The sequence below is a fragment of the Mesoplodon bidens genome (assembly GCF_964165515.1).
Source record: "Mesoplodon bidens genome assembly, contig: HAP1_SCAFFOLD_397, whole genome shotgun sequence".
Lineage (NCBI taxonomy): Eukaryota > Metazoa > Chordata > Mammalia > Artiodactyla > Ziphiidae > Mesoplodon > Mesoplodon bidens.
In genome coordinates this window covers 135,967-160,552 of record NW_027672072.1, presented here as the reverse complement: position 1 = coordinate 160,552, position 24,586 = coordinate 135,967, and the positions used below count along the sequence as shown (strand labels likewise).

General features: G+C 42.4%; 1 long non-coding RNA gene and 1 pseudogene across 4 annotated transcripts in view; one reads left to right on the top strand and one right to left on the bottom strand.

Annotated features, from left to right (window-relative positions):
- Positions 1 to 20,363, top strand: part of LOC308610610 — a 93,978-nt gene extending 73,615 nt beyond the window's left edge. For all 3 annotated transcript variants that reach the window (XR_014014591.1, XR_014014592.1, XR_014014593.1), the window contains 2 exons: positions 13,824 to 14,368; positions 19,029 to 20,363. This is a non-coding gene — a long non-coding RNA (uncharacterized lncRNA). The remainder of the gene's footprint in view (positions 1 to 13,823; positions 14,369 to 19,028) is intronic.
- On the bottom strand, positions 7 to 24,586 carry LOC308610608 (U3 small nucleolar RNA-associated protein 25 homolog; annotated as a pseudogene). The gene is made up of 12 exons: positions 24,556 to 24,586; positions 24,141 to 24,249; positions 23,400 to 23,439; positions 22,463 to 22,695; positions 20,390 to 20,560; positions 17,936 to 18,024; positions 15,853 to 16,263; positions 13,667 to 13,886; positions 5,859 to 6,061; positions 4,488 to 4,670; positions 4,239 to 4,351; positions 7 to 2,443 (listed from the first exon to the last, which is right to left on the bottom strand). The product of its transcript is annotated as a U3 small nucleolar RNA-associated protein 25 homolog (transcript).

The following is a 24,586-nucleotide window of genomic DNA, read 5'->3' as shown; positions in this document are numbered from 1 at the left end:
GTTAGTGCTCTTTTCCCTGGCCACACCCTACCGCAAGGGGGACTGGGCACTTTGTCACCCAATAAAATCCAGGGTCCTCTTACTAGGGAAGTAGGAGGCGAGTACAGGGCAAACAACAGCAGTCTCTTCTACTTTCTCTCATGTCCCTCTGTCAGGATAGTGGAGATTGTACCCCGCTTTCTAAAGATGAGAAAGCTGAGAGGTGGCCAGGAGGACCTGCACAGAGCCACAGTGGGTTGGTGGTAATGTTGGTGTCAGCACCCAGCTCAGGGCCGGTTTTGAAAAATGATGAACACAAAAGGCAGAAATCCATGAACATCTGTGGGCAAACAGCAGCTGTGAGCCCAGGGCCATCTCTGTGGGGAGTCAAACTGACAGATGAGAGGGGCTGCAGGGTGCAGTGAGAATGAGGGCTGCAGGACACAGGGCTCCATGTCATTCCCTGGGTTGGCAAGAGCTAGACAGCTTTGGCCTTGGCTCAGTTGGGAGAACAGATGGGCAGGAATTCGGCACAGCTTCCAAATCAGCCAAGCAGCAAAGACTGCCTTCTTTGCCCTTGTCAGCTGAGGCTACAGCTCCCACCAGTCCCAGCCAGCTGCAGAGGCCCAAGCCTGAAGACCATGACAACTTGGCCCGGCCTGTGCCATGCCCCGCCCACTGTGGGAGCCAGGAGGACAAGCAAGTGCAGGTGTTCCGCCCAGCAGTGAGGGTGACACCTAGGTGGAGCTGCCCACCAGGTTCAGATTTCTCTGTGCAGGGCGAGCAAGCCTTGTAGCAATCCAGTCTCAGCCCTGACTCCTTTGGCGCATAGGACTCTTAACTATTGAGACAGCCAGCCCGTTTGATTGACGTCCAGACCTCTGTTCTTTCTCATGCTCTCACCTCCCACAGGAATGATGGCAACGTGGCCAGAGGTGAAAGGCAAATCCAGGAATTATACCGAAATGCAAGCAATGCAGAGAGAACTCCTTCCCACATCTGAAGAAAGGAGGGTCCTCACAGAAACAAGGCAATCGATGAGGGGATAGGAACGCGTGTTCAGCTCAGAAACAGGACATAAAATACATAGAATTTTACTGCAGCTCTGGCTAGAGCATATGGTATAAGAGGAAGAAATACAAGTCTTTAGAAAGAAATGCACCTTGTGCTGTCAGCTAGACGTGGTAGGTTCATTCTCTCTTTCTCCCTCCAAAGACTACATGAATCTTGGATTATCTGTGTATCTACTCCCAATTCACTGACTCTGGTATTAAAAGCAGACTGAAATTTGTTTAGAATTCTACTTAGCTAGAAAAGTTCTTTTTTTGAATGAGACTGAAATTTGTTTAGAATTGTTTAGCTAGAAAAGCCAGAAAAGCTTTTTGTGAATGGTGCAAGGATGACTACCATGACTCCTTTAAAGAGAGAAGCTGGGAAAGAGATGGGAAGGAGAGGCCGGGCCGGCTGTGAGGGCCCCACCCCCAGGAGGATGCTCCCTGAAAGCAGCAGTCTGTGCAGTGCCCACCACACCCCTCCTCCGTGAGGCTCTGGCGCCCTGCAGCCACCTGCAGGTTACACGATGAGGCTCTTCCAATGAGTATAAAGAACCCCCAACCCTGCTCCCTTACCCCAGGACTTCTATAATCTTGAGACCCTAGACTCATCAAAGCTACACTCTGCAGCCTGAAGATCTGTCCACACAGCCAAGGGAAGGCTGGGCAGGAGGCAGCCAGCAGGCTCTCACACCACCTGCCTCCCCTCCTTCCTCAGTGGCTCCCACGAGGGCACAATCAGGGCTGGGAGGCTTCATGAGCCCCCCTTGGCCCTCTGGGATGTGAGGAGTCAGCAGGGATTCATACCCATCCTGCCGGGACCATCTGCACTCAATTATAAGCCCTTTGGAAGCCAGCAGAGGGCTGTTAAGCTGCCGCTGGTTCTCTATGATTAGCTAGTTCTTGTCTTTTGAATACTGCATATGGTGCAGCCAGCTGCAGAAAGCATTCATGACTCAAAGCTTTTTTCCCCTCAAAGAGAAAAGTGCTAAGTTGTTATTACTATGGGAAGAAAAAAAAAAGTTTAAAACTCTTACTTTCTGGTTAAGTTCCTCTTCCTACCTTAAAATTCTACCTCTTCCCAGGACTGGGACCATTCCTTTGTCTGTTTTCTACCAGCACTATATAGGTACTTGCTTGCTGAAGATGAGCCTTGCTAAGAAATATCAAGATTGTGTATAATTCCAGCTCAGGTGTTGTTATCCGTGGTCCAGTAGACCCTCTTCTCTCCCTTATTTTGTGTGAGAGACCTGACGTTAAGGCATGCTTTTGATGAAACCACTCCAAAAAGTCAACTCTTTGCAATCAACTCAGGAGCCAGCGCCACTGCTGAGGCTTACCTTCTTTCCCAGGTGCTGAGCCAGGAACAGAAGCAATACTGCTTGGTTCGCACTTGAAACCCTCAGTGTTCTCTGTAGGCGAGAAGCAGTTAGCTGGCTACAAGCTAGCATTAAAATCAGTAGGGATGCTTAAAAAAAAGACATGTATTTCTGGGGCTATACATAGACTTGAAATCCAGGCTCACATGTGAGTGGAGGTCCAGAGAAGATGGAGATTTGAGAGTCTTGTGAATAGTGATAATGAAAGCCATGAATTAGCTACAATTCACAGGGAAAAGAATATGGAAATAGAAGATGGGGGTAATCAGAGTCCCTTCTTCCTCATATCTCTGAACTAGGCAAATAACTCGTTTCTTTTCTCATAATACACAGGCTCTATGGTAAACACAGCACAAATATGCCAATAACCACAGGGCACTCTATGGATAAGACAATTCTTTGTAGAGTGGATACATGTATAACTGATTTGCTTTGCTGTACACCTGAAACTAATGCAACATTGTAAATCAACTGTACTCCATTTTAAAAATATATATTTAAGAAAATGTTCTTTGTACCATGAGTTTGGCTGGCTTAAGCCTATAAATTTGCAAAACTTTAGGAACCCATCTATATATGGAATGAATAGTTCTACTCTCCATGTTGAGAGACAAATAAAAATGCCTATTTAAATATCTAGCAGGAAAAGTACCCCAAAAGTGATTTCACTTTTTTTTTTGATGAGCAATTTTAAGCATGTCCAAGAGGAAGAAAATCTGTACCAATATGGGTTGTTCCACTGAGCCTAATGGGAGCCACATGTCTATCTGACAAGGGAGTTACAAGTTTGGAAAGGGAGAAAACAAAAGGAACCCTGTGTTGTTAGTCTGAAATTGGAGGTAAGGTATAAATTCATGGTTTTCAATATATGGATACAGAAATAAATTTAGATGTCATGGGCACATAGGTATGTGTATACATATACACACATGCAGATATTCCCAAACTCTGACCACTGAGATGGCCTGGGACCAGTGGCTCCACAACAGTACTGGGTACACTTAGCACTCAAATCTTCGCTTTAAGATAATTTTCCACTAAAGCAAGCAGGGCTGGAATAGGGAAAGTACAAGACAAACTTGGAATGTCTTATAGTGTCAGAAAATAAAGAAATGCCCAAGTTAAAGGGGGATGTGTCAAGACGACACAGGAGCCAGCTTGAAGGTGTTCCTGCTGGCCACATCAGAGACCATTTAAGCATCTAAAGGAATAACGATAATAACCAATTACAACCCACTGAATACAAACTGAAGAATCCATACTTGTAATATTAATATAAATTAATAAAGGGGGAATAAGTGATTCTATAGTGGAAAAGTCTGGCAAGCACCACCTTAAACAAGTGGTCAGTTAGTGTCATAATGATGGGACAGGTGGAAATCATGCACCGCTTGAAGAGATGCAGCGAGGAAGACGCAGCATTGCTTCTATGCTGCTCCTGCCAAAGATGCATAAACTAAACCTAACCTAACCTAATCTGACAGGAAACACCACCCAAAGTAACTGGCCTGTAATCTTCTAAAGTGTCAACGTCCATTACTCAGCCATGAAAAGAAATGAAATTGAATTATTTGTAGTGAGGTGGATGGACATAGAGACTGTCATACAGAGTGAAGTAAGTCAGAGAACTATTGGAACTAGGACAACACACCATTTCTCTGGCCTTCAGTGTCCTCCTCTGTCAATGGCATGATTGGATTCAGTTATCTCATTTCATTTCGTAAACAGTAACTAAGAAAGCCAACGTGGAATACAATTCTAAATTTGAATGCCCAAGTAAAATCCCTCTCTGTGACCCCCAGGGATCCAATGGGACAGGGGAGGGTACCTGGCATCAATCACTGAAGCTAGGTTTTCAGGTTCCATCCTCAGGAAGACATGTGGGAGCTGCACCAGGACATGACTGATGCAGCCTGTCATCGGGACGTTCCTCACAGCCACCTGCCAGGTGTCAGTGAGAACATTAGGAAGTGAGCTATCCCCATTGTTGACCAAATGCTGTCCTCTCCTTCTGCCTCATGACCCAAACAATACACAATACTTCATGAAAATTCAGAGAAAGAAGGAGAGAACCCACCTGGCCTTGCACATTGACGCAGTACTTGTTGAACACAGAGTTGATCTGGGCATCCTGCAGGGCCCCAAACAGCAGCGTCTGACGATAGTACTTGGACCGATTATTGAGGTTCCACATGCGCACTCGAGAAAAGTCCACCCCATGTGAGTCCAAGGGCAGTAGGTTCATGTGGCTCATCAACTGCTTTGAGCAGAAGTAATACTCCATTAATACTTATTGAACACTTACCTGCTGGGCGTTGCTAACCTCTCTATAAGCCCATCATCTTATTTAACCCCATGAAGTAGATACTATCATCTCCCAAATTACAGCAAGAAAACAGGCTCAGATGGGTGAGTGACTTGCCCAGAGTCAAGCGAACAAGAAGAAAAGCTCAAACTGGCCACCTTGTGGATCTCTCAAAAAGGATCAAGATGCGACCTATACAGAATATTTCTTTTCAAGGAAATTCTGAAATGCCACTCTGGTCACTCTGTAAGCAACTCAGTTCCGGACTTGGACAAGAAGGGAAATGACACGGAAAACAGAGCTGCTGTCCTTCCATGACTTGGTTCCCAAAACGTTAGAAAATTCCCTGAGTGACTACATGTGCCTTTTGCTCAAAATAAAGATGACTCAACCATCGACATGCCTGTTCTATTTTAATCATATTTTTACCTTGTAATGTATATTGAAGGGTCACAAGTACCATAAGTTTATTCCCTACTTTATAAATAAGGACTCCCCTTTATCTGTCCCAAACTTACTCCAAGTCCTGGGGTTGTAGAAAAGGTAAATGCTCACATGCCTTATAAAAATAAACCTATAGTTCTGTGATGAGGATTGTTCCAAAGCACAATCCTAAACCCCAAAACATTGCAGAGTATGTTGAGAGGGAGAAAAAAATTATACTACAAATTACAGTAGGGGGACAAAAACATCTTACGTTTCTCTGTAAAACATCACAAATTAAGAAATCATGAGCAATGTTTTCCCATCTCCACTGAAGACCAAACAAAAGAGAACGAGCATAAATAGGAGGAACTATTTTAGATAAAAACATTCCTGGTGAGGAGGGATTTCAATCAGTCAACCAACCAACCAACCAACCAACCAACCAACCAACCACACTAAACTGGTCTATTACTAGAAGCAACTTTTAAGGGGAAGAAATCTTTTCTGGAGATTTGAAAATGTTGACAAGAATTTTAATCTTTCTGGATACTTTACTGACCAACTTGTGGGTAGAAGAGGGGACAACATTTCCCGTTTTCAAATTGGAAAATGTGGAATATTTCCATTTCCAAGCTGAGTTTTAATCTGGACTTTAATAACCATTTCAGACTCAAACCACTGAGCTTCTTGTCTCTAAATGTTAATGACCAGCATTACCAAGACATGCTCCCAGTTCTGCATCAGGTAAATGTCAGCTTGATCAATGATGAGAAGCTCAATACAAGACAGAAAGTCAAAATCTCTCTTCTTCTCTCCTTCTCCACCAATGATGGTCCTCAAGCCCAGGGGGGAGGCAATGAGGATGTCTGACGAATAGAAGGGGGCATAAAGTCAGATGCTTCTCTGCAGTATTGCCACCCCTATACACAAAACAGCCAAGCACACATCAGTTCATGAGTCACCACCAAGCCATTAGCTTCCACCCTCTCCAACTGCAGCCTCCCCTTGTACCTTCCACATCTTCCCCTTTGCATGTAATTGTGCTCAAACTGCTTTAATTATTAAAATCATCATCGTCATCATCATCATCCCTCCTTTGCATCTACGGTCCCTTCTAGCTCCCACCCTCTTCTTTTCCTTCACTGGCAAACCTTCCAAAAAATTATCTCTACTTTAAAATCTCCCACTGACTCCTTAATGTACTGCAATCTGCCTCTGAGTCTCAGGACACCACTGAAATGACTCTTGCCAAGGTCACCAACAGCTCTCAGTTACCAATTCAATGGCACTTTAGTGTTTCTTGTCACGAATGCATAAGCACACCCTCCTTGAAATGTTCTTTTCCTTACTGGTGGTTTCTATCACTTTAACACTTACTTCTATTACTGACCTGGTTCTTATCTATTTTTCCATATTCAAAGAGCTCTTCAACAAATCCCTGGATTCACCCACAAGTTCTCTTTCACTCTACATAAAGCTTTGGATAAATATATTCACTAATTATGGCTTTAACATTATCATCACAAAAATTTATATTTCCTGCCCACATCTCTTTCCTAAGCAACAAGTAGCAGTCTGTAAAGAGCCCAGATCATATGTGAAGGAGATTCACTTGCTAATCTTAAAGCATCTACCAGAGGGGCAGAAGTTGGCTGGGACTCTCTCTGGGGACAGAATGCTGGCAGATGCCATTTTTACAAATTCCCTCTACCTTGATGGCACTGGTGGGTGCCACTTTTTTGCACTCTCACTCTAAGTTGCTAACAGTGGTGGTGGGTGAGTACCCCCTACCCCACGGCCCTGCACTGCCTGTGTGCAGCACTGACAAACATGGACAACGAGCAGCCACGCCTACCCCATCTCATGCCACTCGCGGGACATGACCTGAGGCAACAATCGCATGTAGCCCACACAGGGGACACTCCTTGAGCACCAGGCTCAGGCAGATGGGGGTGGGACTGCATTTCTAGACTCCATGGGAGTGAAACAAACAGAGAGAGTTTATAAGATGACCAAGAACTAGGAAAAAGTTAAAAATACAGTTCATCTCCCACACAGGGCCACTCCTTCAAGACGGGGCAGTAACTGTTTTGCATAATACACAGAAACAAAGACGGAGAGTCAAGCAAAATGAGGAAGCAGAGGAACATGTTCCAAATGAAGGAACAAGATAAAACCCCAGAAAAAATATTTAATGAAACAGATGTAAGTGATTTATCCGATAAAGAATTCAAAGTCATAGTCCTAAAGATGCTCACCAAACTTGGAAGATGAATGAACGAACACAGTGAGAAACTCAAGAAAGAGACAGAATATAAGCAAGTTCTAAACAGAACTCACACAGCTGAAGATTATAATAATTGAACTGAAAAATACACTAGAGGGAATCAACAGCAGACTAGATGGTAGAAAAGAACAGATCAGTGACCTGGCAGACAAGGTAGCAGAAATCACCCCAACAGAACAGCAAAGAGAAAAAATATTTTTAAAATATGAGGACAGTTTAAGGGAACTGTGGGACAACATCAAGTGTACTATCATCGGTGTTAAGGGGTCGCAGAAGAAGAGAGAGAAAGGGGCACTAACACCCACATTATAGGGGTCCCAGAAGGAGGACAGAGAAAGAAAGGGGCAGAAAACTTATCTGAAGAAATAATGGCTAAAAATGTCCCTAACCTGGTGAAGGAAACAGACATTCAGGTCCAGCAAGAACCAAGAGTCCCAAACAAAATGAACCCAAGGAGATTCATACCAAGACACATTATAATTAATACGTTAAAAGTCAAAGGTAAAGAGGGAATCTTAAGCAGCAAGAGAAAAACAACTAATTACAGACAAGGGAATCCCCATAAGAATATCAGCTGATTTTTCATCAGAAACTTTGTGGTCCAGAAGGAGATGGCATGATATGTTCAAATATGCTGAAAGGAAAAAACTTCCAACAAAGAAGGAAGGAAATAATAGAAGTCAGATGAGAAATACTGAATAAATGAAATGGAGACAAAAAAAAGATCAATGAAACTAAGAGCTGGTTCTGTGAAAAGATAAACAAAATTAACAAACCTTTAGTCAGACTCAATAAGAAAAAAAGAGAAGGGGCCCAAATAAAATCAGAAATGAAAGAGAACCTATAACTGACACTACAGAAATACAAAGTATCATAAGAGACTACTACGAACAATTATACACCAACAAGTCAGATAACCTAGAAGAAATACATAAATTCCGAGAAACACACAATCTTCTAAAACTGAATCATGAAGAAAAAATGTGAATAGATCAATTACTAGTAATGTGATTGAATCAGTAATCAAAAAGCTCCCCAAAAACAAAAGACCAGGACCAGAGAGCTTCATGGTGAATTCTACGAAATACTTAAAGAAGATTTAATACCTATCCTTCTCAAACATATTTCAAAAAACTGAAGAGGCGGAAACACTTCCAAACTCATTTTATGAGGCCAACATAACCCTGATACTGAAACACCACAAAAAAAGAAATGTACAGGCTACTATGCCTGATAAACACAGATGCAAAAATCCTTGACAAATTATTAGCAAACTGAATCCAACAATACATTAAAAGGACCATACACTATAATCAAGTAGAATTTATTCCAGGGATGCAAGGATGGGTTGACAAAGTGGGTATAGAGGGAACGTATCTCAACCTAGCAAAGGCATATACGATAAACCCACAGCTAACATCATATTCAGTGGTGAAAAGCTGAAAGCATTTCCTCTAAAATCAGGAAGAAGACAAGGATGCACACTTCTGCCACTTTTATTCAACATATTATTGGAAATCCTAGCCACAGCAACTAGGCAAGAAAAAGAAATAAAGGATACCCAAATTGGAAAGGAGGAAGTAAAACTGACTATTTGCAGTTGACATGATACTTTATGGAGAAAACCCTAAAGACTCCACCAAAAAACTGTCAGAACTAATAAATAAATTTAGTAATGTTGCAGGATACAAAATTAACAAAAATCTGTTGTGTTTATATACATTAATAATGAACTATTAGAAATTAAGAAAACAATCCATTTACAATAGCATCAAAAAGAATAAACTACCTAGAAAAAATCTAACCAAGAAGGTAAAAAACTTGTACTTGGAAAACTACAAGGTATTGATGAAAGAAATTAAAGATGACAGAAACATGAAAAAATACACCATGCTCATAGATGGGAAGACTTAGTACTGTTAAAATGTCCATACTGGACACCAAGGGGGGAAAGTGGGGGTGGGGGTGGGGGTGTGATGAATTGGGAGATTGGGACTGACATGTATATACTAATATGTATTAAATGGATAACTAATAAGAACCTGCTGTATAAAGAAATAAATAAAATTCAAAAACAAAGTCCATACTACCCAAAGAAATCTACAGATTTAATGCAATCCTTATCAAAATACCCATGACATTTTTCATAAAACTAGAATAATCCTAAAATTTGTACAGAGGATCCTGGGGATTTGTGCAAAGGATCCTGAATAGCCAAACTGATTATGAGAAAGAAGAACAAAGCTGAAGGTATAACACTCCCTGATTTTAAACTACACTACAAGTCTACAGTAATCAAAATTGTACGGTAATAGCACAAAAACAGACACAGATCAACAGAACAGAGAGCCCAGAAATAAATCCATATTTATATGGTCACTTAATCTATGACAAAGGAGACAAGAATATACAATGCAGAAAAGACAGTCTCATCAACAAATGGTGATGGGAAAACTAGACAGCTACATGCAAAAGAATGAAACTGGACCACTAGCTTACACCATCTACAAAAATCAACTCAAAATGGATTAAAGACTTGAACATAAGACCTGAAAACCACAGAACTCCCAGAAGAAAACATAGGCAGTAACTTCCCTGACAACAGTCTCAGCAATATTTTTTTGGATCTGACTCCACAGGCAAGGGCAATGAAACCAAAAATAAACAAATGGGACTACATCAAACTAAAAAGCTTGTGCACAGCGATGGAAACCATCAATGAAACAAAAAGGCAATCTACTGAATGGGAGAGGATATTTGCAAATCTAGTAAGGGGTTAAGATCCAAAATATATAAAGAACTCATGTAACTCATTATCAAAAAACCCCAAACAGGGCTTCCCTGGTGGCACAGTGGTTGAGAGTCCGCCTGCCGATGCAGGGGATATGGGTTCGTGCCCTGGTCCGGAAAGATCCCACGTGCCGCGGAGCGGCTAGGCCCATGAGCCATGGCCGCTGAGCCTGCGTGTCCGGAGCCTGCGCTCCGCAATGGGAGAGGCCAAAACAGTGAGAGGCCCGCGTACTGCAAAAAAAAAAAAAAACCGCAAAAAAAACCCCCCAAACAATCCAATTAAAAAATAGCAGAGGGGGCTTCCCTGGTGGCGCAGTGGTTGAGAATCCACCTGCCGATGCAGGAGACACGGGGTCGTGCCCCGGTCCGGGGGGATCCCACATGCCGTGGAGTGGCTGGGCACATGAGCCATGGCCGCTGAGCCTGCACGTCCAGAGCCCGTGCTCTGCAACGGGAGAGGCCACAACAGTGAGAGGCCCGCGTACAGCAAAAAAAAAAAAAAAAAAAAAAAAGCAGAGGACCTGAATAGACATTTTTCCAAAGAAGTCGTACTGATAGCCAACAGTCAAATGTAGAGATGCTCAACATCAGTCATCAGGAAAATGCAAATCAAAATCACAATGAGAAATCAAAACTACAATGAGGTACCATCTCACACTGGTCAGAATGGCCATCATTAAAATGTCTACAAATAACAAATGCTGGAGAGGGTGTGGAGAGAAGGGAACCCTCCTACACTGTTGGTGGGAATGTAAGTTGGTGCAGTCACTATGGAAAACAGTATGGAGTTTCCTTGGAAAACTAAAAATATAATTACCATATGATCCAGCAATCCCACTCCTGGGCATATATCTGGACAAAACTATAATTCAAAAAGATACATGCACCCCTATGTTCACAGAAGCACTATTCACAATAGCCAAGACATGGAAACAACCTAAATGTCCATTGACAGATGAATGGATAAAGATGTGATACATATATACAATGGAATACTACTCAGTCATAAACATGAACAAAATAATGCCATTTGGCAGCAACATGGATGCAACTACAGATTATCATACTAAGAGGAGTCTGTCAAAGAGAAAGACAAATACCATATGATATCACGTATATATGAAATCTAAAATATGGCACAAATGAACCTATCTACAAAACAGAAACAGACTCACAGACCTGTGGTTGCCAAGGTCAGGGGTGGGGAAAGGGATGGACTGAGAGTCTGGGGTTAGTTGATGCAAACTATTACCTTTAGAATGGGTAAACAACAAGGTCCTACTGTATAGCACAGGGAACTATATCCAATCTCCTGGGATATGTCGTAATGCAAAAGAATATAAAAAAGGATGTATATATGTGTATAACTGAGTCACTGCCATACAGCAGAAATGAGCACAACATTGTAAATCAACTATACCTACTCCAATTTAAAAAAAAAAGAAGAATGTATCAGGTGGCTAGTAAGTGCTGTGATCAAAATGAAATAATATAAAATGATAGGCTGTGATTTTGGAGTTATAAATTCTTACAGCCACCATGTATTATAAGTTGCTATTAACCAAAGCACAGAGAGAAAAAAAACCACAATGAGATATCACCTCAAACCTGTCAGAATAGGTCTTATCCAAAAGACAAGAAATAACAAATGCTGGCAAAGATGTGGAGAAAAGGGAACCCGTGTGCATTGTTAGTGGAAATGTAAATTGGTGCGGCCACTATGGAAAACAGTATGGATGTTCTTCAAAAATTAAAAATAGAATCACCATACAATTGAGCAATTCAACTTCTGGGTGTTTATCCAAAGAAAAAACCCACTAATTCAAAAAGATATATGCACTCCTACGTTCAGTGAAACATTTATAATAGCCAAAATATGGAATATGGAAGCAGCCTAAGTGTCCACAGATGACAAATGGATAAAGATGTGGTGGGTACACACACACACACACACACACACACACACACACAATGGAATATTACTCAGCCATAAATGAATGAAATCTTGCCATCTGCGACAACAAGGATAGACCTTGAGGGTATCACAGTAAGTGAAATAAGTCAGACAAAGACAAATATCCACAGCATGTGACTTCACTTATATGTGGAATCTAAAAAACAAAAAACCAGACGGATAGATACAGAGAACAGACTGGTGGTTGCCAGCAGGGAGGGCGGGGTTGGAGGGTGGGCAAAATGGATGGGGGAGATCAGGAGGTATAAAACTTCCAGTTATAAAGTGAACAGGTCACAGGGATCCAATGTATGCCATGGGGAATATAGTCAATAATATTGCATTAACTTTGTATGGTGACAAACGGTAACTTTACTTATTGCTGCGATAAGTTTGTAAGGTATATAGACATTGAATCACTATGTTGTACACCTGAAACTAATATGTCAATTATATATCAATTAAACAAAAGACTGATTTATCAGCTCCTTGTTGGCCGCCTGCATATGTTTAAAACTAACCATAAGCTCTAATCCCCTTGCACTGCACACTCTGGCCATGCTAAAGCCTCTGAATCCTAAGTCATGCCGGTTTATTCACCCTGATGCCTCCACACTTGCCATTTCCTGTCTGAAACTTTTTCTTCCACTCTCATCGCTCCACTTTGTACCTGGCTAAATCTGACTCAGGTTTCAACTTAGTATGGATGGTACCTCCAACAGAAGGCCTTCCCTAACAGTCCTGAGCCCATTTTGAGTAAGGATATTTGCTTTAAATACTTTTAACTAGAACACCCACTATCCTCTAACCGTAAGACATCTCATCCCATACTGTCTGATTTGTCTTAAGGCTGGACTTGCTTAACAGTAACTTTTAATTCCATATCTCCAGCTTAACAGTGCCTGGCACATAGTAGATGCTTAATAAGTGGTAAATGGGCATACGTGACTAATAAATATTTTCCAGGAACTTTTTCAATGAACAAGCAACCAAGTACATGGGAGCTGAATGACAAACAAGCAAAAATGTGCAAAGCTGGGTGGGAGTCAGTAAGTCCAGAGTGGAGATAATTCAGGTGTGGGCACTCCACATGGCAGGCAGGAGGGAAGTCCATTACGTACAGATGCTCTAGTTTATTCATCTTCCCCAGACTGACCCACCCAGCCCCATCAGCTCCAACTCCCCCAAGAAGCCCTGTAGCATTGACTGTGAGCTACCAGCTATAGGCATGCTGAGACATTTGTTATAAACATGCAGGTGCCTTTCATACATGCCTTCACAGACACTCCATCCCATTAGCCAAGTATGTACCCCATTAGCCAAGGCAAGACTCTCCCCTGGCAGACGAGTGGTCTCAAATGCGTCCTGGTTCTGCTAGGAGGCTGAGACAGTGACCCTCTGAAAGAATGCCTAATTCCAGGCTTCTAGCTTCCAGCTATGTGCACCTCACACCTCAGGTCCCTCAGGGTCTCAGTTTTGACAAGGAGGAATTACCAGTCCTGAAGTGGTCATCGATGTTGCCGACAAATACAGCTTCATAATCCTCAGGCCTCTTCAGGTTGGGTGGTCTCTCCTTGGGATCTGAGCCATACTCTCCATTAAACCTCTTTTTGTTGCTTACAATTATTTTCTTCTTGCTGTCGCCCTCAAGAAGACTGATGAAGAGCTGTACCACCCGCAAAGCAGCTTCCCGGAATGGCACCACTATCGGCACCTGTGGAGGGAGTGATGGGCAGCCTTGGAGGGGCAAGGGGAAGGAAGGACAGCTCGAGGTGAGCCTGCTGGGGACCTAAGGAGCCCTCCGTTCCACAGCCCCTGGCCAAGGACCACATCCGTGTCACCCCCTTTACATAGGACCTGGCTCAGTACTGAAGACTGAGCATCTTTCCGACCCACAGCACCATGTCCTATGGACTTCAATCTCATGGCTCCTTGGGGTGGGGGAGGGGTTAATTCTTAAGCAGAATGTAGAATTTTTTTTTTTTTTTGCGGTACACGGGCCTCTCACTGTTGTGGCCTCTCCCGCTGTGGAGCACAGGCTCCGGACGCGCAGGCTCAGCGGCCATGGCTCACGGGCCCAGCCGCTCCGCGGCATGTGGGATCTTCCTGGACTGGGGCACGAACCCGTGTCCCCTGCATCGGCAGGCGGACTCTCAACCACTGCGCCACCAGGGAAGCCCAGAAATACTCTTTGAGGTAAGTCAATGCCGTTAACAGAGGTGTCCATTAGCAAAAACCCAAGGGCATAAACACACAAAGCTCTTTGAGGACAAGAAATGTTACTCATTTCTGTCTCCCACAGAACTTAGTTCAGTATTTTGATCCGTAAGACCCAAGGAATATGCTGAACAAATGAATTAGATGTATTAAGTAGAGAATAAAGTTAGTAAGGAAAGGACTAAAGCATCATTACTTTTCTAGTACATTTCCTAGTACATTTTTCAGAAATGATGATAAAGGATTTCTGAAATAAGATGATATTTCAATGGGAAATATAGGATTCAGTTTTCCAAACATTTCCAAAAGTGCTCAATTTTAACTGTTGAGGAAAAAAACAGAAGATGCTTAACAAATGATTACCTTCTAACTACCCTTGTGTAAACAATACAGTCAATGGATATAACCCCAGTCAGATCAGGCAGTTCACCAAATTCTGAATGTGATTCATGGGTAATCTACCTCATATTCTATTTTGCAATTCTAAATGGAAACAGATAATCTTATTATCCTGATGTTCAAGATTCTGAGATAGTTTCTCAGAAAGGCAACCAGCACAGCCAGAGGGGTGTAGTGATTCAGTTTGGTACAGTGCAGGGATGATGGATCAGTTTTGAAGAGGGCCAAGTTACTGTCCCGGCTGTCACACTAAGTAAGTGTCTAGGCTTTGGTTTCCCCAACTATCAAACAAGAGGGTTGGACTAAGAAATCTCTAAGAGCCATATCAGTATCAAAATCCTAAAATCCTATTAAGCCCAATGAGAAGAATCTAAGAAGATGAGGCTTCTTCAATATAGACACAGAGGCTAAGGGGTAAGGGGGTATGGGTGGCACAGTATCTAGCTCCAGGACATCATGAAAAATGTAGACAGAATTAAACAATGTAAGCTCCCAATCCACTGGAGCTTAGGCTTATGAGCCACATAAATGTAATCATCACTTTAAGCAGTAATAAGGATACAATGCCAAAACAGGGATTTTGTTTTCCAAGGTTTACATATTTATGTGGCTTAGTGAAGAGAATCCTTGGTTCTAGTCCTGTCTCTGCTACTTTTTCTCTGGTTCTCTTTAGCAAGGTCCTCTACGAATCTGGGTCTCTGTCCACAGGTGTAATATGTAGGGATTGAATAAAAGGCTCCTTAAGGTCCCATCCAGCTCTGACAATCACAAAGAAGACATTTATAGTGGAGTGTTACTTATGTAGGATCAGGGTTTATCTTTAAGGAGAGAATTATCATGGAGGTACCTCCTACTCCACTTTCCAGTTACATCTGCTGTTAGAGACGGTCCACTGAGCTGTCTGCAGCACTGCTGTGACATTACCTGGCCTATCTAATATGCTCATTCTTGGACTCATTCATGATTCCAATCATTAAACCGTCTGAGAACCTGCTAAGTGCCAGGACCCATATGTTAGAGCCTTACAGCCTCCCTGAGGGCAAAGTTCTGCTGCTGCCACTCACCTTGGGCCTCGTTAGCCCTTGGTCCCTGAAGTCATCATCATCACCCAACCCAAGTTTCTGGCTTCGGCATCTGCTGTTGTTGGCAAGCACCTGGGCATTGGCTTTGAGAACGTGATTTATCACATGCAGGCAGTACACGTGGCGGATCTCTTCCCCTTTCTTCAGGGCAGTCCTTTCTGGGTAGAACAGGTCCCGGTAAGAATTCATAATTAAGAAGAGCTCTTTCTGGAGGGGTGTGAAGGGGCTACTTGAATTTGGGGGACCAGAGAGGAACTGGCTGTTGGTCTTGATCCAGGTGGATTCCAGAGGCTTCTGGAGATGAAGTGACTTTAAGTCAATGTCCTTTGGGGGTTTAAAGGTTTCCAACTGTTGAAACCTGGATGAAAAGGCAAGCTGGCCCAGGATGGGCCACTGTGGGAGAAATGATCAAGAACTAAGTTAGAAATGAATTATACTACCTTACATTCATATAGTGCTTTATAATTTACCAAGGCCTTTCACAGATCCTTTTACAGATCCTCTCACTTTATCCTCACAACAACCTTACAAGCTAAACACTATAATGCTCTTCTTGCAGTTTAGGAAATGCTGAGGTTCAGAGGTTATAGGATTCAGACAAACAGGAGAACAGAACTAAGGGTTAGACCCCAAGGTTTCTGACTTTAGAAACCTTGTGAGCTCTTCACTAGATCAGTGGGTCACAAACTGTCCTGTGGACCACACTGTAGGAAGTCAAAATTTACTCTAGACAAAAGAAAAGGGGGCCCAACGGTCAAATAACTTCGGTAACCACCACAAAACCTAATCCCCCTCAGGGAGAGTCACATGCAGATCGGACACTAAAGGTTCTGCTGAGTCCTGTAACAAGGACTCCGTTCCACTTCGTTTGACCCAGAGTTTTCCAAATTTACTTGGACGTGGAACAAGGTTTTTGTTGTTGTTTTGGATTTTTTTTTTTGGGGGGAGACATATATTAGAATTGAAAAGAATAGTATTTTGTGGAATACCAGTTTGGGAATTTTTGCACTGTCACAAAACTGCTGATCTTAGCAATAAAGAAAGGATGACCTCTGCAATAAAAAAGAATTAACTATTGATATATGCCAACAACTGGGATGAATCTCCAAGGAATTATGCTGCGTGAAAAAAAGCCAACCTGTATGATTTTATTTATATAACGCTTTTGAAATAACAAAATTATAGAAATGGAGAACAGATTAGCGGTTACCAAGGGTTAGGAATGGGGGAAGGGAGGTGGGTGTGGTTATAAAATGGCACCAGGGAAGAGGAGGGATCTTGATGGTGCTGGAAATGCTCTGTATGTTGACTGTGGTGGTGGCCAGGGCAACCTACACGTGATAAAACAGTATAGAACTAAATAACACAAAGGAGCAGGAGCAAAAGTGAGGAAATCTGAATAAGACAGGTAGGTTGTATCAGTGGAAATTTCCTACTTGTGATATTGTACTACAGTTTTGTAAGATGGTACCATTGGGGGAAACCGGGCAAAGGGCACATGGGATACCCTTGTATTATTTCTTACAACTGCATCTATAATTATTACCTCAATAAAAATTTCAATGAAACAAGGATGACCAATTCTTATGAATAGCATCAGTGGTGAAAAAAAAAATCACCGAAAAAAGAAGCAAAAACTGCTCCATACTGAATAATTTAGGTGTGAACTTATCTCAGATATTTCAAACAAATGAACAGCAGTAGCTACTGTCTGACTGAACACTTTGTACATGTCTTCCAGTAAACTAAATTACTTTATTTTGATGCAGGCATTACTGTCCCCCTCTAACAGATGAGAACAGTGAAGATTAAAAAGGTAGATTAACTTGCCTTAGGTCATGAGATAGCCCCTTGCAGACGTTGGTCTAAACCCTGGTGTACCTGTCTCCAAAGCATTCTTATCTTATTGGTCCCCACCTTCCAGCTTCCCAGTGCCTTTTCTAGCTATGCCTGTGCCTTACTGGGCTCTTCCAGTCTTCCTCTATCTTGCTCCCTATCAAGCCATCTGCCACGGGTGTGTATCATACATTCAGGGAGACCACTAAAACCCAAGACCACTGCTTACTTTTAGCTGGTGGGTAGTTTTGGGATTTGTGGCAACAGCCTGGATTTCTTTTTCTTTCAGTTCTTTGTTTACATGTTGTGCAAATGGATCTAATTCAGAAATAAAGAATATTAGAACACTTAGGGCAAATGACAGGGATTTTCCAGTCTTCCCCTGTGAATGACATCCTGTTTTCATGATGTTAACTCATCTTTTTCCCCATCAACTTTCCCCATCATTTATCCCAGTCCAGAGCTTAAAAGTTTCTGACAGGTTCATCTCCCTAAAGCATTTCTTTAATCACATTATTCCCCACCTCAAAAACCTTTGAAGAAACTTCTTGGACTGAAATTCAACATACACCTCTAACCTACCTCTCTAATGTAATTTTTGAATTACATGGCTCTCAAATTCTTCTGCCACTGTGGCTTTCCTTCCTTTAACTGAAAATTCTATCCTCTTGTTCACCGCATTTCTATATATCCAAATAGTATCTGTTGAATGTTACCCCCTGACTCACAATAAATAACTATTTCCCAAGAGCCTACTGTGTCAGGCACAGTTCTGGCTCCAAAGAAGCCATCTCTGGTCCCCTATAGACAGTCATCACTTTCTCTCAAGCGCCCCACCCTGCCCTCAGTTATCCACACCAACACATATATGTGCATGTCCTACCTCACCTAACTAGACTGCAAGATCCCTGAGGGCAGGTACCACGTCTGATTTAACCTGCACTGGAAGACAAATGTAAATGCTCAACACTCAACTGAGGTGAACAAATGATCAAAATGGCAGGGTCAGTGCTCTGCACTGGCCACCCAACCTTCTCTTCCAGCCCCACTCATGTAAGAAGCAAAGTTAAATGACCCATTCAGGGACCCAGGTAGTAAAACTTCAAATGCAGTGCACCTTATATTAAGACCTAAGATAAAGGTGAACAATAGGAAATAAGAATTCTAGGTGATAATATATCAGTACAGACCAAACAACCAGAGAAACTTTAGGATAGTCAAGCCTCCTAATGTTTCCTCCAGGGTTTTTTTTTTTAACTTTTTTTGAGTTCAGAACGCGGTTTTTGCCCAAATTCTACCTGCTACTTCTTCCTCTTGTCTAGAATAGCTAACAGAACCAAATGAGGATTAAAATTTCAACTTCAGTGGCACCGCTGGTTGAAGAATGGCACTGGGACCAAAAAAGGCAGTCAGGACCCAGAATGAGACCAACCTGACGTGCCCACCCAGGCACAGGCTAAGACACAGGACCTGAGAGACAGCAAAGCCCTGCCTCAGCCTACCACAGGCTTGTCTAAGTAACAGTCATGGGGACAGAGGCATGGCCCAGTGTTCTGTATCTTGACTTTGGCGATGACAATATAAATATACACATTTGTCAAAACTTATCGAATTATATACTTAAAATGGGTACACCTTGTTGAATGTAATTCATACCTCAATAAAGTTGATTTTAAAGTTAAATTAAACAGTCGCCTATGGGGACTTCCCCAGTGGCACAGTGGTTAAGAATCCGCCTGCCGGGCTTCCCTGGTGGTGCAGTGGTTGAGAGTCCGCCTGCCGATGCAGGGGACACGGGTTCGTGCCCCGGTCCGGGAAGATCCCACATGCCGCAGAGCGGCTGGGCCTGTGAGCCATGGCCACTGAGCCTGCGTGTCCAGAGCCTGTGCTCCACAACGGAAGAGGCCACAACAGTGGGAGGCCCGCGTACCGCAAAAAAAAAAAAAAAAAAAAAGAATCCGCCTGCCAATGCCGTGGAGCAACTAAGCCCATGCACCACAACTACAGAGCCTGAGCTCTAGAGCCAGTGAGCCACAACTACTGAGCCCATGTGTCACAACTGCTGAGCCTGCGTGTCACAACTGCTGAAGCCCGCGTGCCTAGAGCCTGCACTCCACAACAAGAGAAGCCACCACCGTGAGAAGCCCACACACTGCCACAAAGACCCAATGCAGCCAAAAATAAAGAGAGAGACTGGGGAGACAGGGTGGAGCTTTCTGGCTTCTGAGGTGCTTCCTAGTAATAAGGACCAATCAGATTAGCCACTGCCAGGTCTCACAAATCTGTAAAATTACTGCTCCAGTAAGGAAGAGCAAGTGAAGGATAGACAGAAAAATGCAAAGTACTTTTCTCCTCTTTCTCTCCCTTCCCTGCTTGGGGAAGAAAATCAGAAGTCTTCCCCTGACCCCAGCTGTGGATCGTGAGCTTTGAGGAACTGGCCTTCCCTGCTATCATTGTTCAACTGTTTGTCCTCATGAACAGCCACGCCCACTCGCAACACTGCCTAACCCTGAAAAACACAAAAGATCTCGGAGAAGCATTTCTTTCCAGCTCTACATCTAGCTGCTAAACTATCTGTTTCTATTACTGCTCATTCCAATAACAAGAGATTTAACAGGTATTAGACCACAACCACCCATACTAAGCACCAGCTGAATTCAAACAACATGAGCTGTGCTCTGACCTTGTGATGCTTTCAGAGAACAGTTGCCTCCTCTTTCCTCTTCGAGAAACTTGGTTTCTAGGCTAAAGAGTGACTCATGTTTTGCATCTGTAAACTCCTCTGGGGATTCCTCTGCTGTGCCAGGTGGCCCGTGCCCATCTTTTCCCTTAGGGTCAGCAGGTAAGGCCGCATCTGCAGTTTTGATAAAACATTTTGTAAAATTATTTACTACTCATAAATATAATTACACTTCTGTTGACAAATGAAATCTAATTCCTTAGGCTATCATTTACTTTTAAGCAAATTCAGGTAGAAGACATAAGTTTCAAAACCGAGCTTGACTGCTGACCTAGTACATGTAAAGATGTTCAAATCAGCGTTGATATAACAAATAACTAGAAAAAATGATTTCGTCATTTCTATCGAAGGGGTACTAATTAAATTACCACATATTATTTACAATGGAATATACTATGTGATTAAGCTAATGTGAACCCACAGTTACACACGTTATATCATTAAAGAAAAAAGTAACTTACAGAAATGTATGAGGCCATTATGCACATACACACAAATATATATTCACTCATATATCCATAAAAAAGTAGCCTGGAAGGTTCTATAAAATGTTAAAGGTGTTCATCCCAGGGTGGAGGAGATATACGTTAACTATATTACCCTCTTAAATTTTTACAGTAAATATATATTACTTTTATAATTTAAAAAACCAAACTTTTCATTTTTAAAAACCTAAAACATGATAGAAAAATGGAAAACCAACAAAATTTAAAAAGTCCCTAAGTCTGAGGCAATGATTTTTTTATCCGAGTACAAGTGATGAATGAAAATACTAAGAATGGTGTGTGACACCTTAAAGTAGAGACAAAAATACAGTAAGGCAAATAGGCATTAAGATAACAGAATATAAAAAGTTACCCAGATATATTCAGACAATGGACTACTATTCCAGTAATAAAAAGAAATGAATTACTAATATGAACTACACGGATGAGTCACAACAACATGAGGAGCCAAAGAAGCCACATGCAAAAGGGTACTTATTGTGTGCTTCCATTCAAATGAATTTCTAGAATAGAAAACACTAATACATAGTGAAAGAAAGCATGTCAGTGGTTGCCTGATGCCAGGCCTGGGAAACTGGCTGTAAAAGGACAAGAAGGAACTTTTTGCAGGTATTGGAAGTGTTCTGTATCTTGACTTTGGCGATGACAATATAGACAGACACATCTGTCAAAACTCATCAAATTACATACTTAAAATGGGTACACCTTGTTGAATGTAATTCATACTTCAATAAAGTTGATTTTAAAGTTAAATTAAAAAGTCACCTATGGGGACTTCCCTGGTGGCACAGTGGTTAAGAATTCGCCTGCTAATGCAGGGGACGTGGTTTCAAGCCCTAGTCTGGGAAGATCCCACATGCCGCAGAGCAACTAAGCTCGTGCGCCACAACAAGAGAAGCCACCACAGTGAGAAGCCGGCGCACCGCAACAAAGACACAATGCAGCCAAAAATAAATAAATTAATAATAATTTTTAAAAAAATAGTCACCTAGATGTTCGAGTGAGACAGAGTTCCTTTAAGCTTTCAATCCCAGCTCTTCTCTGAAGCCTCCCCTCATGTACCCTGGCAGCATGTGACCACTTTGCACCTCTTTAACACCTTATATTTATCGGTTCCATTCAGATTTGATGCTTGAAAAGTTTTGTATATTTTATGTCTATCTTCCACTAAACTTGGTTCCTCTAAGGCAGGAACAATCATCTCTTTCATAAATTGAGACCATTACAAAAACAGAATTATGTTCCCTTTCCTCTCAATCAGGGGAATTTGAAGTAGGATTGATGAAATCCTGGAAATCATAAGCAAAAACGTCATTTCTGCATTTTTATGGCCAGAGGGTCCTGTGTTTTCATCAGATTCTTGAAGATATCACAGAGCCCAACAATGTTAAGAATCTCTGCTTTGAATCCATGTGCTTTCACCCAGCTCTATGGTACAAGGCACCCTGCCCCTGGGGCAATCTGTCTGTGGTCCCTGCAAAGATGATAAACCCACATCAAAGACACTTACTCTTCCGCATGTCAGTAGACTCTACTGCCGTCTCTTCCTCCACAACAATGTCACTATCGCCGTCTTCAAGATTCATTTCTGTCTCATCTATAACACTGTCTTCTTCCTCTTCCTCCTCCTCATCTTCCTTGGAAACATCCTTTAACGTGGCAAGTAGTCTGTTGTAACCAGAAACTTGTTCTGGTTCACTCTATGCTTCACTTTCAGAACTTGGAAGTATCTAAACCCTCTGACTAAAAGGAAAATGGGGATTTTAAAAACAAAAATTATATTGTTCTTGTTGCTACCCCACGACTATCATCAGGCCCACAGTGGAACCAAGTTCAGACTTTTCTAAATAAAAACCAGCTTTTCTGCAAATATGCAATCCTATCTATTCAACCAAACCTAGCACCAAATTTGTTTAAAACAGCTAATCTAGCTATGATTCTAGAAGCTCTTCCTCTTCTTTGAACTGCTAATGTTCTACGTGGGAAGACAGCAAACTAAACACATGGAGCTTTAGGTTATAAGGCGATCTAACCTATGTGTCAGCCACTTGGCACCTTTAAAGGAGCAACAGGAAAACTTACAACAAAAAAGTGTACTTTATTTCTGAGTCCGTGGTAATGAAATAAGACCTTTGATGATTTTGCACTCTATTTTATGTTAAGCAAACATAACATTCCCTTTTAGGATTCACCAAGAGCCCTCTGGTAAGCCTCCTTAACAGGTTCTAACAGGCTACTCTCTCAGGACAGTTTCCTACTCTATACTATATTAGTTATCACAATGGCATCTTAACAGACATCTGCACTTAAAACTAAGCAATATTACTAAAATATAGCTTACATCTAAAATCAGAAAGAGTGGAAATGTAGCCAAACATTATTACCATATATAATCTTAAAAGTAACCGTCCAGAATCTACTATCATAAAGAAGGTATAAAGCATTACCAGTTGACAAGTCTGTGGTTTTGCTTCCTTTCTGGAAACCCTGAGAAGAAACAGGCAATGTTAAACTTTAACTGCTAGTATGTAGCAATTAGGAAAAGCCTAATGATACAACTTTAAATGAACATGACAGACTATACCGTTATAAATACATTATATCTATTGTCAAGTTAAAAACTCCATATGCATTTGGACAGGTTTTGTAAGGATATGCCAAATAGATAATAATAGACGAATGAAAAGGTCTAACAAGACCACATGACAAATACTACAGTCACACAGTAACAGGCTCTCATCCAAAAGATGGGAAATTTTGGCAAATACAAGCCCTCGGGGTTCACCTTTTCTAGCAAATTCCTTAAGTAGATTATCCCTCTAACTGTTGATAAAGCAGCCCAAAGGGGTGGGATGAGCACTAAGATCATAACTGAGAGTCTGGACACTTATAGAGGAACCCACAACTACCCAAACATTAGTTTCCTCATGGTCACTGAATACATAGGTGATGTCGAGGGTCCCAAGCAATTCTATTTTTTTTAACTTATTTAATTTATTTATTTTTGCCTGCTATGGCTCTTCGTTGCTGCGCCCGGGCTTTCTCTAGTTGCGGCGAGCGGTGGCTTCTCTTGTTGCAAAGCAGGGGCTCTAGGCTCGCGGGCATCAGTAGTTGCACCACCCTGGCTCAGCTGCTGTGGCTCGCGGGCTCTAGAGTGCAGGCTCAATAGTTGTGGCGCACGGGCTTACTTGCACCGCGGCATGTGGGATCTTCCTGGACCAGGGCTCGAACCCCTGTCCCCTCCGTTGCCAGGCGGATTCTTAACCACTGCGCCACCAGGGAAGCCCCCAAGCAATTCTTTAAAAGCATATAAAACGAAAACAAGCTTATAAAATCTCCGCCCAGTCGCCACACGGGAGGCGTGCCGTCTAGCATAAAACTACAGGCTCAACAAAGGGTAGGAAGTCCGGTGAAGAACCCCATCTCAGGCGGGAAGCCGTCAGGATCCCCGGGCGAGCTAGGCCGGCGCCGGGGCAGCGTGGGACGCGGCGGGAGCTGCCCTGTCACTACCCCCGGGGCACCGGCGGACCAAACGCGGGGACACGCGGGCTCCCACCGGGAAAGGACGCCGGCAGCGCCGGTCCCAGCCTTGCCTCTCCATACGTGTCATAGAAGGGATGCTCCTCGCCGAAAT